General features: G+C 30.9%; 1 long non-coding RNA gene across 1 annotated transcript; it reads left to right on the top strand.

Moving 5' to 3' along the window:
* The first annotated feature begins 4,559 nt into the window (after positions 1-4,559).
* LOC116851963 lies at positions 4,560-7,544 on the top strand. The gene is made up of 4 exons (XR_004379676.1): positions 4,560-4,806; positions 5,809-5,955; positions 6,379-6,797; positions 6,878-7,544. It is a non-coding gene; the product is annotated as an uncharacterized LOC116851963 (long non-coding RNA).
* The last annotated feature ends 10,573 nt before the right edge of the window (positions 7,545-18,117 follow it).

Consider the following 18,117-nt stretch of genomic DNA (forward strand, 5'->3'; position numbering starts at 1 on the left):
TAAACAATGAAAATGTGAAAAGCAATATTTATGTAATATAGATTATTAAAATTAAAATGTAATTACAGTATACACAATGTAATATATAACACATTAATAAGCATTATACAACTTAAATTTATAGTTATAATATAATATAATAATACAATATGAGTAAATTTAATAAATGAGAACGTTAACCGTGAAAGGTGAATTCTCAAAACGTGAAATATTTTACGTGAACTTTCAGTTTGCTCGTATATTTGCATGTATTTGACCGGAAAAAACTCCGGTTGGAAAACTATTCTTTTAAATCGTTTGTATTTCGTATGAAGAGTTTTGAAATTCAATTGAAAAGATTTGTGAGTCATTCTATTACTTGTAATTAATTGTTCTTTTTTGGACCATGTATTTAGCCGGAAACAATGACCGGAGGTAAATTAAACAAAGGTTCGGTACGGTATCGTTTGTATTTCGTATGAAGAGTTTTGAAATTCAATTGAAAAGATTTGTGAGTCATTCTATTACTTGTAATTAATTGTTCTTTTTTGGACCATGTATTTAGCCGGAAACAATGACCGGAGGTAAATTAAACAAAGGTTCGGTACGGTATCGTTTGTATTTCGTATGAAGAGTTTTGAAATTCAATTGAAAAGATTTGTGAGTCATTCTATTACTTGTAATTAATTGTTCTTTTTTGGACCATGTATTTAGCCGGAAACAATGACCGGAGGTAAATTAAACAAAGGTTCGGTACGGTATCGTTTGTATTTCGTATGAAAAGTTATGAAGTATCATTAAAAAAGTTTGTGAGTCATCCAGATAATTTTAATTAAATATTAAAAAATCATATATTTGGCCGAAATATCGATCTCAAGCGCTGCTGTGGAAGTACCGTCAGGCACGATCGGTGTATTATCTAGTATTTCAATACTCATGGTTCATTTTCGGGTAATTACGTATAACAAGGCCTTTTTCGAATTTTGATATTTTTTTGCAGCTCTTTTGGTAAAAATATTTATTTTGACTCCGCATTGATAATCAATCGGGGGAGTCCGAAAAATATGCAAGTTATATATTGTTTTAACTTTTTTTTTATTTTTTTTTAAAACATAGACTTTTTTTTGTCAAACATTGCTGTTTTCCTACAATTTAAACAAGTTACTAATCTTTTAATCACATTATGTAACTGCAATATTGAATGACTAGCGGGGGCTGCGTCCCCCGCACCCCCCTCTAAACTAACCTAACCCAACCTATCGTCACATTAATCGTCGGTCATTGTTTATTAAAGTGTTCAATTTCTTTTCTTAATAATTTTTTAATAAACAATGACTAACGGCTAATGTGACGATAAGTTGGGTTAGGTTAGTTTTGAGTGGGAGTGCGGGGGTCGCAGCCCTCCGCTAGTCGTTCGATATTGCAGTTACATAATGTGATTAAAAGTAACTTGTTTAAATTGTGGGAAAGCAGCAAACATTCAACAAGTGAAAAAAAATAAAAAAAAAAGTTAATACAATATATAACTTGCATATTTTTCGGATTCCCCCGATTGATTATCAATATTGGAGTCAAAATAAATATTTTTACCAAAAAAGCTGCAAAAAGATATCAAAATTTGAAAAAGGCCTTCGTATTGTACATAATTGCCCGAAAAAAAACCAGGAATATTGAAATACTAGATAGTACACCGATCGTGCTTGACGGTACTTCCACAGCAGCGCTTGAGATCGATATTTCGGCCAAATATATGATTTTTTAATATTTAATTAAAATTATTTGGATGACTCACAAACCTTTTTAATGATACTTCATAACTTTTCATATGAAATACAAACGATACCATACCGAACCTTTGTTTAATTTACCTCCGGCCATTATTTCCGGCTAAATACATGGTCCAAAAAAGAACAATTAATTACAAGTAATAGAATGACTCACAAATCTTTTCAGTTGCACTTCAAAACTCTTCATACGATTTAAAAGAATAGTTTTCCAACCGGAGTTTTTTCCGGTCAAGTACATACGAATTGCTCGTATATGTTCTTCTTTACATGTAAATTGTGTAAGTTTCCATGAAAATTTTTAAGTATCAAGCGATGTGTTTTAAATGTGAAAAATAATGTAATACTACACTCGCATGTTATATACAAAGTGAGTAGAATTTCTTATAGTGACTAATTTTTATGATTATACGACAATTGGCATTTGATATAAGAATCCTACGTCCATTAAAAATAAACAACGAAAGCCGATTGAAGCGTGATGACGTATAGGCAATGAAAACCGACGAAGTTTGCAATGTTAAGATATGTATGCATCAGAAAGTTAAAGTGTAATATATTATAAATTGTATGCAATAAGTAAAATGTAAAATTATTTTATGTATTTATTACATATATTTTATGTATTATTTTATATGAAATATATATTTTCTGCAAATTTATAATTTTAATATTAATAGAATATTATATCTTTTCATAATTTATCCTAAAGTAATTCCAGACAAGCAGACTACCAAGGGACGTTCTAAAGACATCACTATGTCTTAAAAACATGCTGAAAAAATTCTAAAAATATCCATTGCAAATTGGTGTTGTCTTGAGTATATTATAATATTTGTTTTACTTACAAATTTACGTTAAATTTTCATTTTTTACGAGTTTAGTGAAGGTTTTCATCTTTTACGAATTCATTACAAAATTTTAACTTTTCAAGAGTTCACATTAGGGGAAAAGATTTATGATCGCTACTCTGCTACTGTATTTATGAGACTGCAAGAGCAAGAGCAGACGATAGAATATTACAGTTATAGATGGAAGATTATACTATTCTCTCGGATCCAGATATCACTCGCTTTACTCTCGTAATCGTAAATACCCATATACTCTTGCATAAAGGCATAATGCATAACGCATAAAAAAATTGACTAAACAGAATTCTCACTTTTATTGCCACGATGAAAATGAAGCACTCTGATTGGTCAATTTTCTTATGCGTTGTGCATTATATTTTTATGCAAAAGTGTGCTCCACGCTTTAAGGCCTTCACACATGAAATGATATAACTGCATGTACATAGCATAAAACTGTATGGACCAATGAGCATCGAGTATTGCGCATCAAGCATCAATATGGCGGCTGAATACTTAATGCTCATTGGTCCATACAGTCTTATGCTATGCACATACAGTTATGTCATTTCATGCGTGAGAGCCTTTAGGGTTACCACATCAACGTAAAAAAGACATATAAACGGGCGCCGTGAGACTTCAAATTATAAAACCAACGGCAAATGATGCTTGTTTTCATGCTGGATTGCTTGCTGAATGGAAGTACTCTGATTGGTGCATTTCTCAAGATGGATAGAAATGCACCAATCAAAACAGAGTATTTCCATTCAGCAAACAATCCAGCACGAAAACAAGCACCGTGTGTCGTTAGTTTTAGGGTGCGTTCCCACTTAGCGCGTCAAACGTTGCATCGTCCGTTGCGGACTAATCAAATCGCCCCATTTTATTTGTCGTAAAATTAGGCAATAAAATGGGACGATTTGATTGGTCCGCGACGGACGACATGACGCGTGACGCGCTAAGTGGAGACGCACCCTTACAGTTTGAAGTCTCATTCAGGATAGAGAACCTCTAGTACAGAGTATCGCCAACTTGGTCATTTGACCAGCTACTCAGTTACTCTGCGATTGGCTGGCATAAACATGTACGAATTTGGACATTGCGACGTCGATGCAAAACCATATATATATATAAGCATTTGTTCTGCATTGGCGTCGTAATGTCTAAATCCGTATATATTTATGCCAGTCAATCAGCTGGTCACGTGACCAAGTTGGCGATTCTCTGTGCTAGAGGTTCTCTAATTTTTGGTCTTCAGGGGCACCGCACACGAATTGACATAACAGTAACGTAAGACCTACCATAAAAATGGACCAATTACAATCGAGTATTTACAAAAATAGTGACGTTACGGTTCGACAATACTCAAAGTGATTGATCAATTCTTATGGCTCCTGCACACAGGACGCGGTAATGCTTGCAGCGTGGCGGAAGTTCGCGCGACAGACAATCAATATGATGTTTTCCGTAATAACCTTCTAACTTTTATGGAAAAACAAAATATTGATTGGCTGTCGCGCGGTAAGCATTATTATCCATTATGGCTCCTGCCCACAGGACGCGGCAACACTTGCCACGCGGCGGAAGTTCGTGCAACAGCCAATCAATAAGTTGTTTTTCTGTGAAAGCTATAAGGTTATTACGGGAAGCAGCATATTGATTGGCTGTCGCACGACCTTCCGCCGCGCGGCAAGAGTTGCCGCGTTCTGTGTGCAGGAGCCATTACGGTACGTCTTAGGGTACATTCCCACTTAGCGCGTCACGCGCCGCGTCGTCCGTCGCGGACCAATCAAATCGTCTTATTTTATTGCTTAACTTAACGACGAATAAAATGGGACGATTTGATTGGTCCGCGACTCATGACGCGCTAAGTGGGAACACACCCTTACGTTACTGTTATGTCAATTCGTGTGCGGCACCTGTCTTACACAAATTGATATAACAGTAACGTAAAACGTACCGTAAGAATTGATCAATCATGTTGAGAATCGTCGAACCGTAAGGTCATCATTTTGATGAATAATTCGATCGTAATTGGTCAATTCTTACGGTACATCTTATGTTACTGTTCTGTCAATTTGTATGTGAAATCTCTTGAAGTCAAAATAATATTGGTGTAGTCATTCAACTAAAAACCAAAAATAAATGATTCGTCGACAGCACTTCAATATCGATTGATGAACATTTCTCGTTAGGTATACGCTTGGGGTTTGTTTTTTATTGCTGCACTGGCTGCACTAGTTCTTTCATCTTTCTTCCACCAAATTTTATTTGTATATCTGTCTCTTTTTAAGTTCCAAAAGTGTATACTAAGTCAGCAATAGAAAACAGACTCTTCCCAGATAACATGCATGTCTAAAAGATATCTTTTTGACATCTTTTAGACATGCATGCTATCTGAGTTGGTTTCAATACTGTTTAAACACTTTTTCATATGACAAAAGAGCAATAGCTCCAAGCCAAATTGATTAAAAAGAACACTTTTTTCATTGTAATTCGTAGTACAACCAATGATCCAATAAATCAACTTGTTTCTGATTTCCAAAAATTTAATTTGTTCATAAAATCATTAGCTGCGTTTTGAACTACATCGAAAAAAAGTTCAACGTATTCAATACGTCACCGTATTGAAACTGAAAGCAAGATCGATTTGACGCTACAAACGCTTCATAATGCCATATAGATCAATTATAATTTTTCTTTATATACTGTAAAGTATGCAGGCCAAAACGGGTTCAACTCCGAATGTTTGCAGGCCAAAACGGATCCATCTCTGAGTATGCGATATTGTATTTATGACAAGACATCAATATATTAATGACCATTAATATTTTCTTAACATCGATTTTTTTACATATCCTTTGTACGCGCGTATGTGTAGGTGTATGTGGGCACGTGTGTGTATGTGTGTATAAATAAAAGCAGGTACTAGAAAAAACAGGATTAAAAAAAAAGAGCTGTGAGAAGTTATATATCTTATATAAGGAGATTCCTTAATTAATTTTTCTATATTTACGTTTTTTTTCTTTTTTTACTTCAATTTGTGTTCAAATTGAAACGTATTAATACTGCTTTAAAAAAGAAAAAATTAAAATTTCTTTTAAAAATATCTTAGAAAAATTCGCAGGTTATAAGCAACAATTTTTAAATACATTTCATAGGACGTAAAGCTCAAACTTGAAGATATATACTTGTAGGTATACTATTCGCGACGATGAGCAGTGGCGTAGTTTCACTATCAGCCTCGTTCTGACTGGAGTTGCGAGTATGAACGGGATTTGTATTGGAGAAAACTTGGAGAAAACTTGATCATTTAAATAAACCTTCCATTTACAACAAGAAAAGTGAGTATCATATATATATATATATATATATATATATATATATATATATATATATATATAACAATTCGTGGGAAATTAAATAGATAATGACTGCTCCCTTACTCAAGATCGGTGACTGAGTTTCTCTTAAAACAAGTTCTTACCGATATATTTGTGTTTACAAAATCTTGTCTCGATTGTAAACTATTGGGAAATTTCCTATTTGTTGTCTTATCACTTTCCTCGCAACGCGCACATTCACGCATGTAATAGGTAACATAAAGACAGTATATAAATAGATAATTATGAAGATGTCGAGTTAAATATATGATTACGATTACGAGCGAATTAGTCTATTCTAACTTAAAGATCAAAGCAAACGATATTTTAACGGGGAAATGTAAAAAGGAAAGATACGACGATTTTTCATCTTCACTCTGGTAGCAGAAAGCAGCGGCCCTTCTGAAATACAGTTTCAAAGATGCAGGAGAGTGACTGCGTGCTTCCTGGTACAAGAAGATCGATAGAATACATGCGCGCTTGGCCACGCTGTGACGCGCACAAGTAGTCTTCTAAAACGCAACGCGAGTTGTTGCACGCATATGTACGAGCAAACATTCGTTCGCAGATTTGTGCGTTTCTCGGCGCGAAAGTGAGCATTATCGAGGCGCGACACGAATCATCGAGTCATCTGGTGTTCGCGCGACACGCGTAATTTTCTTCTCGAGCTTAGCACTGACAGAACCGTCGCCCGTCGCGCCAGAATTAATTCTTACTCACCCACCTACCCCACATAGTGACCTAGAAAAGCTAAACTTCACAGTTCGCCGTCGTCGTTACTCCCCCGCTAGTTAGCAGCCCCGGTAAGTCGATTCTTTCAGCTTATTCACTGAAATAGAATTCAAATAAGGGGATCTCTAATACTTAATACTAATCTAAGCAGAAAATATCCGTCACGCGAGCGTACACGCGCACAATTCGAGAATGTGAGCTTTGAAGAACGCTTTTCTCTCGATTTGGCAGCTGATTACTATGGCTGATGACTCCATCAGAGCACCACACTGGCTGACTAACCAATGACGCTAATTACGTTAACGCACGACGCTCGTAATCTCTATTTATAGGCGTGAAATAACATTATGCCCGCAGCGTTTCCTACACTCTATCTTTTAACATTTTAACATGCACTAGCGCCTATGTTCCGTACGTATTACACGTTTCGTGTGTTTTCGAGAACATAAAGGCGAATAAACTTTATCATATTTGTTGTTGCGTAGATACTTGAAACATTTTGTGATGAAACAATTGTGAAAAAACACGATAGAATTATTATTGGATATGATAATTTAAACGAATGACTTGAGAAATACATTATATTAAACAATCGATCACATTAAAGAAAATGTCTGATGATACTAACCAGAATTCTATTCAGGTTTACCAAACGGTTTGGTGAATAATCGTGTAACAAGATATTTAATCAATGATACCAAACTATCTGATGAACGCATTGTCTAAGTAGCATTACAGTAATGCTTAAATATGTTTCCCAAACCATCTGGTACAGCATATAATTCATTTGGTGAATGTTATATATGTACAGTTATATATATATATATATATATATATATATATATATATATATATAATTTGTTAATATGTACTTACTGCATATAATCTTCATATACTTCTAAATTTTTTTGTCGACATTCAAGAAATTCCATTCTTCCAAATATATAACGGTTTCAGCGTCCATTCTTTTATAGCACCGACGTCTTTACAAATTAGTATATATAAAAAAGGAAACGTCGCAGCGAGTAACAATTTACTATCGCGTCTATAGTACTATACGTCTAGAGAGAATTACCAAACTGTCTAGATGCCTACAACTAAATGTCTCGGTATCGACTATCAAATGCGTTGAGGCATCGTAATCAGAATATTAGATATGTAAACCAGATATCGTATATAAATTCATCATATTACTTTCATAAGACGAGTATAGATTCATTCACCAAACCATTTCTCTCAGCGCATGTAATGACAGATTCGACCGCGCGTGTCTCAAGCTTGTAATGAAATACAAACCTTATATCCGATATGCCCGATATCCTTGAATCTATTTTTTTCTAATAACGCTACACTTTTCAAATAATCATTTCAAAGTCTGATTGTTGTTTGAGTAAACTGTTTTTTCTTTTTTTTTTAATCATCAAGTCTATCACAGATATTCTCTCGGTCGATTAAGAACATACAAAATATCGGCACGTACTTTAAGCCTGTAGTTATCGTTTGCAACTTTAATTTCATGTCAATCATGTAAATTCGATCATTGCATAAGATAGAAATAACGGTAAATAATAATTAATAGAAATAAGTAACAATTGGACGTCACGTTACTGCCTCTTATCATGCTTCTGTTACATAAAAAATAAGATAAGTTGTCGATTTGGCTTTTGGCCTAACGTATTATCGATGATTAAGACACGTGGAATGTTTTAATTAAATTTGCGATATATATTAGATAAACAATACCATTATATGCATGAGTGATGACAAAAGGAAAAGGAAGGAGAGAGAAGAAGATATGATGTTTTTGATAAAGTTAATAAATTTTCATACATGTACAATTTAATCACGGTAGCTTTCGCAAAAAATATAAAAGACTATAGGTATAACAAGTAAAACTACCATTCAATGTCACGAACGTCGATACGTCGTTGCTAGTACATGTAAAGAAATTTATGTATTACGAATGAAGACGCAACAGTTGGCGATAGGCACATCGATTTCACCTGACATCCAGCGAGAAAGGAAAGAAATACTATAGATTTTTGCGTGCAATGAAAACAACTTCTTATTCAAAGAGTAATTACGTCGCGAATGTTAAGAGATACAATTTAACATTGAAATTGATGTAATTTGTAGTTTAACACTTTGATTGCTATGAAGATCACCGGTGCATCTCAATAAGAAATTACTATGCACAATGATACATTGTCATTTTATCATATGGATGATAGACATATGCCTACATACCACATAACACATGACATGACACATGCATACAAGAAAAAAGTATTCTTGTTTTGAAAATATTTTTATTTTTAACATTTAAATTTTAAAATAAGATTACATAGCATTAAATAAAGATTAGTTATTTGCATTAATATATTTTATATGATTTAACAAAGAAAAATATATTCTTATTATTCAAAAATAATTTTTATAAATAGATTTTTATAAATAGATTTTTAAGTATATGATGTGTTTCTAAATATTGAAAAAAAATATTATTATCGTAAAAATAATTATATAATATAATTTTATGAGACTATTATAATATTCAAATAAAATTATTGTTGGAATTCTAAATTTTTCTAACAAAATTATATATCGTTGGTTATACATAATACTGATCTTTTTTTCCGTGTATATATTTTGCGTTGTAGTCTTTTATAAAAGTAATAATAAAAATAAAAATCACTTGTATAAAAGTGATAATAAAAATTCTATCGTGTTATAAGTGATAAAACGTGTAGAAATTGCTAAACAGTCAACGAGTTCATTTAAGAAAGTTATAAGGCAAAATAAGTTTGTTAAAAATTCATTACAGCACTAAATATTTATAAAATATTTACAAAATATTTATAAGATTTATTTGAATATTTTATAAATATTTACCAAAATATTTCATAAATATTTTTATGACCTTAATTTCAATAGATCATAAATATTTATCATAAATATTATAAAAATATTTATTAAAATGTATATATTTATATACTTTTTTCTGAACTTTTTAAAAACTTTTTAAATATATATGTTCTTAGTTTTCACTTTATATTGTTTCACGCGTTACTTAATTCAAGTTAAAATTATACTTCGAAAATTTGCTTATCATTGCCGAGATTCGAACCTAAAATCTTTGGTTCTTGAGTCGTTCACCTTACCTACTGCACCACTGTCACTTTGACCGAAATACGTTTTATATTATATACAAATATATCCATGTACGAAAACAAATGATTTATTTAAAAGAAGAGAATAAATCCTTTTAAATGTAAAATGTATGTTTAAAAAGTATGTAGAAAGTATATTTAAAAAATATTTACTTGTTTTAAAAGTAAATAAAATACAAATAAATCATTTTGTAAATTTAAATAAATTTTGATGATTTATTTTGATAATAAAATAAACTTTAATTTGAAACACGAAAAAGATAATTTTAATATTAGAAAATAATTTATTTAGTTTTATAAAAATGATTAACTTGTATTTGATGTACTTTTAAAACAAACAAATATTTATATAAACATAGTTTTTACATAAAAAAAAACATTTTCTTCCTGTAAGAAAATCATTTTTTTTCTATTCATAATTTTACAGCTTATTTTACATATTTATAATAAAATATTACTTTATATTTATTACATATTTTCTAAAATCTAACAAATATTTCTTTAAGTTAAGAAATTATATTTAATAAAATATATTTCTTTGATTTAAAAAATTTTTTTCTGTATATATTACTGTATATAATTTAAATTTCGACCTTCTTATTTCTTCATTAATTTAATAATTTTAAATAATTACATTTATTTTTATTTTTTATGTATACTATTTATAAAAATATTTACAAAATATTACTACAAATATTTATTTTTTGTTTACTATAAATATTGTATAAAATATTTAGTCTATATTTTAATAATATTTTAAATAAAGATTTTGATACTTTATGTATAGAAATATTTATGAAATATTTATATATTTTTAAAAAGTAATTTGACATAAATATTTATGGATCTTTATCATAAATATTGTGTGTTGTCTAGGTAAATAAGTTAAACTTTTAAATAAGTTAAATAAGTTAAATAAGTTTAACTTTTAAATAAGTTTGTTAAAAATTCATTGAATCTTACACTACATACACACACGATTTAAAGTTGAAACATAAGACGTCTTTAAGATATCTTTAAGTCATCTTTAAGACGTCAGAATATAAGATGCCTTGAAAACGTCTTGCCCCGATTTTGGACATTGTGTTGTGAAATAAATTGAAATATTGCTTAATTGCTCATGCAATTAAAAAAAAAAAATTGATTATTCGAGAGTTGAGGTATATATATATTTGAAACCAGAGTTGACATGTGTTCTTATACGTATTCTTTGAGGTTAGCGTAATAATTTTAAGTGATGAGAGCCATACGCTACCCTTACAGAAATATCATACTGAGAATCATTGATTAATTACTTATTTTCAGTATTAAAAGTACAGTGTTTAGTAATATTCTGTGATTCAAATACAGTTCTTAGTGCTTAAGTATTTCAGTGTTTATTGTTACAAATACTACCTTATGATTGATTTCAATACTTAAATATTGATATGTAATACTTCGTCCAGTGATAAAATACTTTCGCAGAGCATTGTCAATATTTAAATACTAATATATAATACTTTCCTAAGTGATGAAATAATTACGCAAAATACTGTCAAGATTTAAAGTATTAATTCAGACAGCACACAATATTAATAATAAATATTTATAAATATTCATTTCGAATTATTTTTTTAAAATATTATATAAATATTTTATAAATATTTTTTTATATACATAAAAAAAGAAAAGTATCAAAATCTTTTTTCAAAATATTATTAAAATATAGACTAAAAATTTTATACAATATCTATGGTAAACAAAAAATAAATATTAATAATAATATTTTGTAAATATTTCAGTAAATATTACACATGAAAAAAATAAATATAGTTATTTATAATTATATTTATATTACTTTTTAAAACATATATTTTAAAAGAATCTATTCTCTTCTTTTAAATAAATCATATGCTTTCGTATATGGATATACCATATGTACACGATATAAAGCGTCTCTCAATCAAAGTGACGTAGGTAAGGTAAACGACACAAGAATCAGCCCAAGTAACAGACTCACGTCAAAATGACGTAAAAAACTGGTCATAACTGGTCGAATGACGTCAAGTGACTAAATAACGACGTCTTTAAAATGTCTTTTTTGTGACATCTTAATGACGTTTCTGCATAACGTCTTAAAAACGTATTATTGACGTTTAGAGACGTCATAAAACGTCATTAAGTCGTCTAAAATGTCGCCATCGATCTGTGACATTAGACTATTATTTTGACGATATTTTCACGATATTTTTGATCATTCCTTGGTTATTTTTGATCCTGAACTTACTTAGATTTGGGTGTCATTTTGACATCCCTTATAGAAATATCATAATAAGAATTATTGATAATTACTTATTTTCAGTATTAAAAATACTGGATAATAAGTAATTATCAATGATTCTTAGTATGATATTTCTATAAGGGTACTGATATCAAGTACTAGTAATTACGTTCATTAAAAGGATAGATTACCGCACGGATAAAATTTTATAAATAAAAAATAATGAAAAAAGTATACATAAAATATTCAACTTATGTACGGGATATTACACCAACATATAAAGCAATATAATGGTTTGTGCCTATTTTTCAGGGGACACATGGTTAAACGCGGTTCAGTAGATAACAACGACATATACAGAGTGTCCCATTTTAAATGCCCCAGGCAAAAATCTCGAAAAATATGGAAGATACGGAAAAATGTTTCAAACAAAAGTTATATGGTTCGATAGAGGACATAAGAGGTATCATTGGTTTGACCTTGTGTCGCCAAGGTCAGGTTGAGGTCAACTTTGCTTTTTTAAATAGAAACATTTAAATTTATTTTTATCTAAATTTTTAGATTTAAATTTTTATCTAAAATTTTTATTTAAATTTATTTATTATTTATTTATTTATTAAAATAAATTTATTTATTTATTAAAATTTTTATTTAAATTTATTTTAAATAGGAACATTTAAATTTATTTTTTATCCTACGGAATTTTATCCTATATAAAGAAACAAACAACTTTTATTTGTGTGTGAGAGAGAGAGAGACAGAGAGAAAAAAATTTTATACAATCTCTATTTTCTAAGATATTTACGGAAATATCTACAAAATTATTGAATTCTATAATTTTTTACTCGAATTCTATCAACTTTACTGAAAAATATCAAGAGATAAAAATTATCTATTTTTTTCTCATAGAGCTCTGAGAATTTTCTCAGAATTTTTTAAAAACTTTTTAATATTACCAGAAAGTGCAAGAAAATACTAAAACGTTAATTTAAAAATTCTGAAAAAATTCTCAGAGTTCTATAAAAAGAAAATAAGCAATTTTTATCTCTTGCTATTTTTCGGTAAAGTTAGAATAAAAAATTCGAATATAGAATTCGAATAAAAAATTATTGAAACCAATAATTTTGTATATATTTCCGTATAAATATCTTAGCAAATTGTATAAATTGTATAAATATTTAAATACAAATTGTATAAATATCTTAGCAAACAGAAATCGTATAAAAAATTTTTTCAAACAAAAATTGTTTGTTTCTTTACGTAAAATAAGATTATGTCATAAAAAATATATATTGGGAGTGTGCATTAATTTTAAGGAATTTTTTGGTAAAAATATGGCTTTATTGTGAAAAAATGGTTACAAATTGATCATTCAAAATTTGTCCATCGTTAGTCATTACTTTTTCCCATCTTTCTGGTAATAAGTGGATTCTATATCGAAAGAAAGACACATCTTTTGAAGCCGCGAATCGACCCATTTTTTGGTATCCTCGTAAGAATGGAAACGCTGTTCAGACAGGCCATGAGTCATCGAAATAGGTGGTAATTGGAAAGAGCAATATCTGGAGAATACGGCGGGTGTGGTAGGACATCCCAGTTAAGCGCTTTTAACGTTTCCTTGACCGGTTTCGCAACATGTGGCCGAGCGTTGTCGTGCTGGAAAATCACTTTGTCGTGTCTTTTCGTATAATCTGACCATTTTTGCTTCAATGCTCGGTTCAATTGCATCAATTGTTGTTGGTAGCGTTCCCCAGTGATGGTTTCGTTGGGTTGGAGCAGCTCATAACACACTACACCCAGCTGATCCCATCAAATACTGAGCATGAACGTGGCGCCATGAATATTCGGCTTTGCCGTCGATGTTGTTGGTTCGCTTGGCTTACACCATGATTTTTTGCGCTTCGGATTATCGTAGCGTATCCATTTTTCATCACCTCTCACGGTATGATGCAAAAAACTTTTTCTTCTGTGTCTTTGAAGCAACAATTCACAGGTCATTTTGCGCCTTTCGACGTCGCTCGGCTTCAACTCGTACGGCACCCAATTTCCTTGCTTTTGAATCATTCCAATTGCCTTCAAACGTCTGGAAATCGTTGATCAATCAACATTTAATGATTCTGCAAGTTCTTGCGTTTGACTCGGGCCTTGATCGAGTAAAGCTTCCACTTCCTCATCTTCAAACTTTTTCGGCTGGCCTGGATGTTCCTTGTCTTGCGTGTCAAAATCATCTTTTTTATAGCGTCGAAACCAGTACTCACATGTTGAAATCGATGGAGTATAATCACCATAAGCTTCCGACAGCATTCGTTGACTTTCAGAAGCACTTTTCTTCAAATGGAAGCAAAAAAATAAAGTTTCCCGCAAATTGTGTTTTGTTGGCACAAAATGCAATATATTCAATGTTTAAAAAAACAATGTTGTCTACACTTTGGCAAAATGACACATATTGAAAACTAAAGCTACATGATAGTGCTTTGATATGAAGGTAGCAACAATATGACCCGATGCAATATAGTACTAATTACACTACCTCTTGAAAATCTTTTAAAATTAATGCACACTCCCAATATTTATATTTAAAAAAGCAAAGTTGACCTCGACTTGACTTTGGCGACGCAACACAAGGTCAATTAATGGTACTTTCTTATGTTCTCTATCGAACCATATAACTTTTGTTCGAAATATTTTTCCGTATCTTCCATATTTTTCGAGATTTTTGCCTGAGTCATTTAAAGTGAGACACCCTGTGTATATGTCATTATTATTACTGATACGAATGAATCGTCGTTTTCCTAATAAAGCTTGCGACGTTTCAAGCGGCGTTTTTTAAGCAAACTATGACAAGCTTTTCTACGGTACAAAAAAGCTGTGCAACGATAACGGAATTGTCGTTAACTGCAATAACGAGTTACAAAATCGCACGATTAGTTATGTGGACGATTGATGACCATTTGTATCAACTGGTTATTCCAACGGAATTGACCAATCGAATTGCTCGTTAGTCAGAATTAACAGATGCGATTAGTCAATTCCATTAAAATAACCAACCGGTTAAATTAAACAAAGTTTATAGAACATTATTGTAGACATTAGGACGATATTCTTATAACTTAGGTTCACAAATCGACAATAGATGTATATAGTAAACCGTAAGAATTCACCAATTATAGCCGTTTTTTCTTGTAATAATTAACTGTGATTGGTCAATTTTTACATCTTACGGCTTATGACATCTATTGTAGACCCAAGCCTTATAGATATACAGGGTGGACCATTTTAATCCATCCAGTCGAATATGTCGAAAACCAAGCAGGGGAGAGAAAAATGTTTCAGACAAAAGTTGTAAGGCTTAAAAAAACGCATTCAACAATAGTAGTTATTTGACATAGGATAGCGTCGCCAAGGTCAGAACAAGGTCAACTTTGCTTTTTTAAATAGAAATACATATCTTTTATTACAGCATTTTATTGAACATAAAAACGCAAATAACTTTTGCTTGAAAAAATTTTTTATACGACCTCTATTTTCTAAGATATTTACGTAAATATCTACAAGATTATTGGTTTCAATAATTTTTTACTTGAATTCTGTCAACTTTAGCGGAAAATATGAAGAGATAAAAATTGTATATTTTGTTCTCATAGAGCTCTGAGAATTTTTTCAGAATTTTGTGTTAACTTTTTAGTACTTCAAGAAAATGTAAGAAAATGAAGTACTAAAAAGTTAATATAAAATGGTAATGTGTATTGGGGAACAGGAAAAAGTCACACAGAATCATATCTGGCGAATACGCTTGATCGATGACATTCGTTGAGTTTTTAATAAAAAATTCGTATACAAGGGTCGATATGTGGGATGCGCATTATCGTGGTGCAAAATCCAAGAATTGTTCTTCCACAAATCTGGCCTTTTCCGGTGAACATTCTCTTTCTCAAAACACTTCATAACGTTCAGATAATAATGTTTGTTGACTGTTTGCCTATTTATCGATGTTTTCGTTAATCGAAGACGTTGAAAGTCGGTTGGGCGCGAATTTCCCGAAAAGTGGACAATGTTGGTATCAAGGAAAATCTCTACACGATATAATTTAAAGATCTGTTCTTTGTACACTGCAACTGCACTGCTGAACTAATGCACGAGGTTAGAGTGAGAAAACGTATACGTACCTCACTTTATTTTATTGCACCAGTTCGACAGTGCAGTTCCCAAATAATACAGGACGTCCTATGGACGTCCATTTTATGTCTATTTTACGTTCGCATATCCATGAACATACAATGGACGTCTATAAGATATCCGATTTTGGACATCCATTAATATCGATTATTTGGATATTCATAAGATATTCGATCTTAGACATAAATGTTTTAAGTATAAAATTTGACTATAGACATGTTGAGAATGTGCGCTATCAAAGCTACATATCATTCTATCCCCAGGCAGCAACGTCACGTCATTTTCATGTCGATAAATGGTGATTACCAGTCCTAGACGTCATGTTACCAATAACTGACTTTTAAAAGACGTGATAATTTTGACACAATAATAACGTCATTTAAAGACACTTATAGAGAGGTCATATTTAAGTAACTGTTCGATAAGCAAAGAATGTGACAGATATTTATCTAATGTCCATTTACATCAACTGTAGTACATGTAATCAACAAATTATTATTTATACACATTGTTATTTATTTTTTATGTGCTTGCATCTCAAGCATTTAACTCTTAGGAATAAACCATATAGAATTTGTCCTATTATTTCTTACTCACGAACATTGCATCGTTGCAATTATCCAGTTAGTAGGATGATGTTCAAAGATATGTTAATGAGAAAATGTTGATTCAGATAGCACAGAAATGAATATAAGTTCATAGAATAAATTTCATAGAAGAAAATTCATTTTAAAGAATACCTAAAGAATTACAAAAATGAATATCTGAAGAATTATTCTCTCTCTCTCTCTCTCTCTCTCTTTCTCGACCCTAATTTATTCTAAAATATTCCTTGGAACTTTATTATAATAAATATTTCGCGAATCATTACTTGGGATATTATGAGAATTTGTGAAAAATTACTATTATTAACTAATTTTATTTACATTTTATGGTTACATTAGACAGATACCCCATCGCCTATAATAAGCGCTGATTTGTATTTTTATATATAAATTTAATTAATTTAATTAAATTTTATACAATAAGGTAGATTTTTCTTTTTTGTAATAGTACCTCAGTAAACAATCTGTGCGCAGACTGACGTCAGATTGGCAACAGGATTTGTCGAATTCAAGCAGAATCTGTCGACAGATCCAGTCATCTGCGTCCCCAATCTCCCGTTAAACTGCTGACAGGATCTGCTAAGAAACTCTGACATCAGATTGGCGGCAGATTGCGCGTAAATCCTGTCGTTTCGTAGGTTCTTCAATTAAATTTTTGGTAGAAAATTTTCTCATAATTTTTCATAATTACTCATAGAATCAGCGCTTTCTCATAAATACTCATAAATGCTCGTAAAATACAATGAAAAAAAAGTTTTTCTATATTATTTGTTCATAATTTTTAAAATTTTCTCCGGTAAGATTCGAACTTGAACCAAAGACATCTTTTGGATAATTGTCCGTCGCCTTAGACACTACGCCAATTTTTCACTTGATAAAAAATGCTTTGTATTGCTCACTTAAAGTTGAAGGAAGAAAAATCTTAGAGTTTGTTCGTCTTTTAAATCGCAAAATATAGATGAAACCGTTTAGCATATAAATAATGTAAGAGACACCGGCATGATAATTCGAAATTAATTTTCTATCAGGGACTGTATAAAAAATTACTGCAATAAAACAGCAGATAATGACATTTTTCCATGCCAATAAAATAATGTGCTTTTACATGTACGATTTAATTTGGTCGATCGTAGTTCAGATTGTATTAAATTTTATCAAAATCGAAGCATGATATATTTTC

The sequence above is a fragment of the Odontomachus brunneus genome, unplaced genomic scaffold (assembly GCF_010583005.1).
Source record: "Odontomachus brunneus isolate Ranch 3 - 2012 unplaced genomic scaffold, Obru_v1 Obru_scaffold_197, whole genome shotgun sequence".
Lineage (NCBI taxonomy): Eukaryota > Metazoa > Arthropoda > Insecta > Hymenoptera > Formicidae > Odontomachus > Odontomachus brunneus.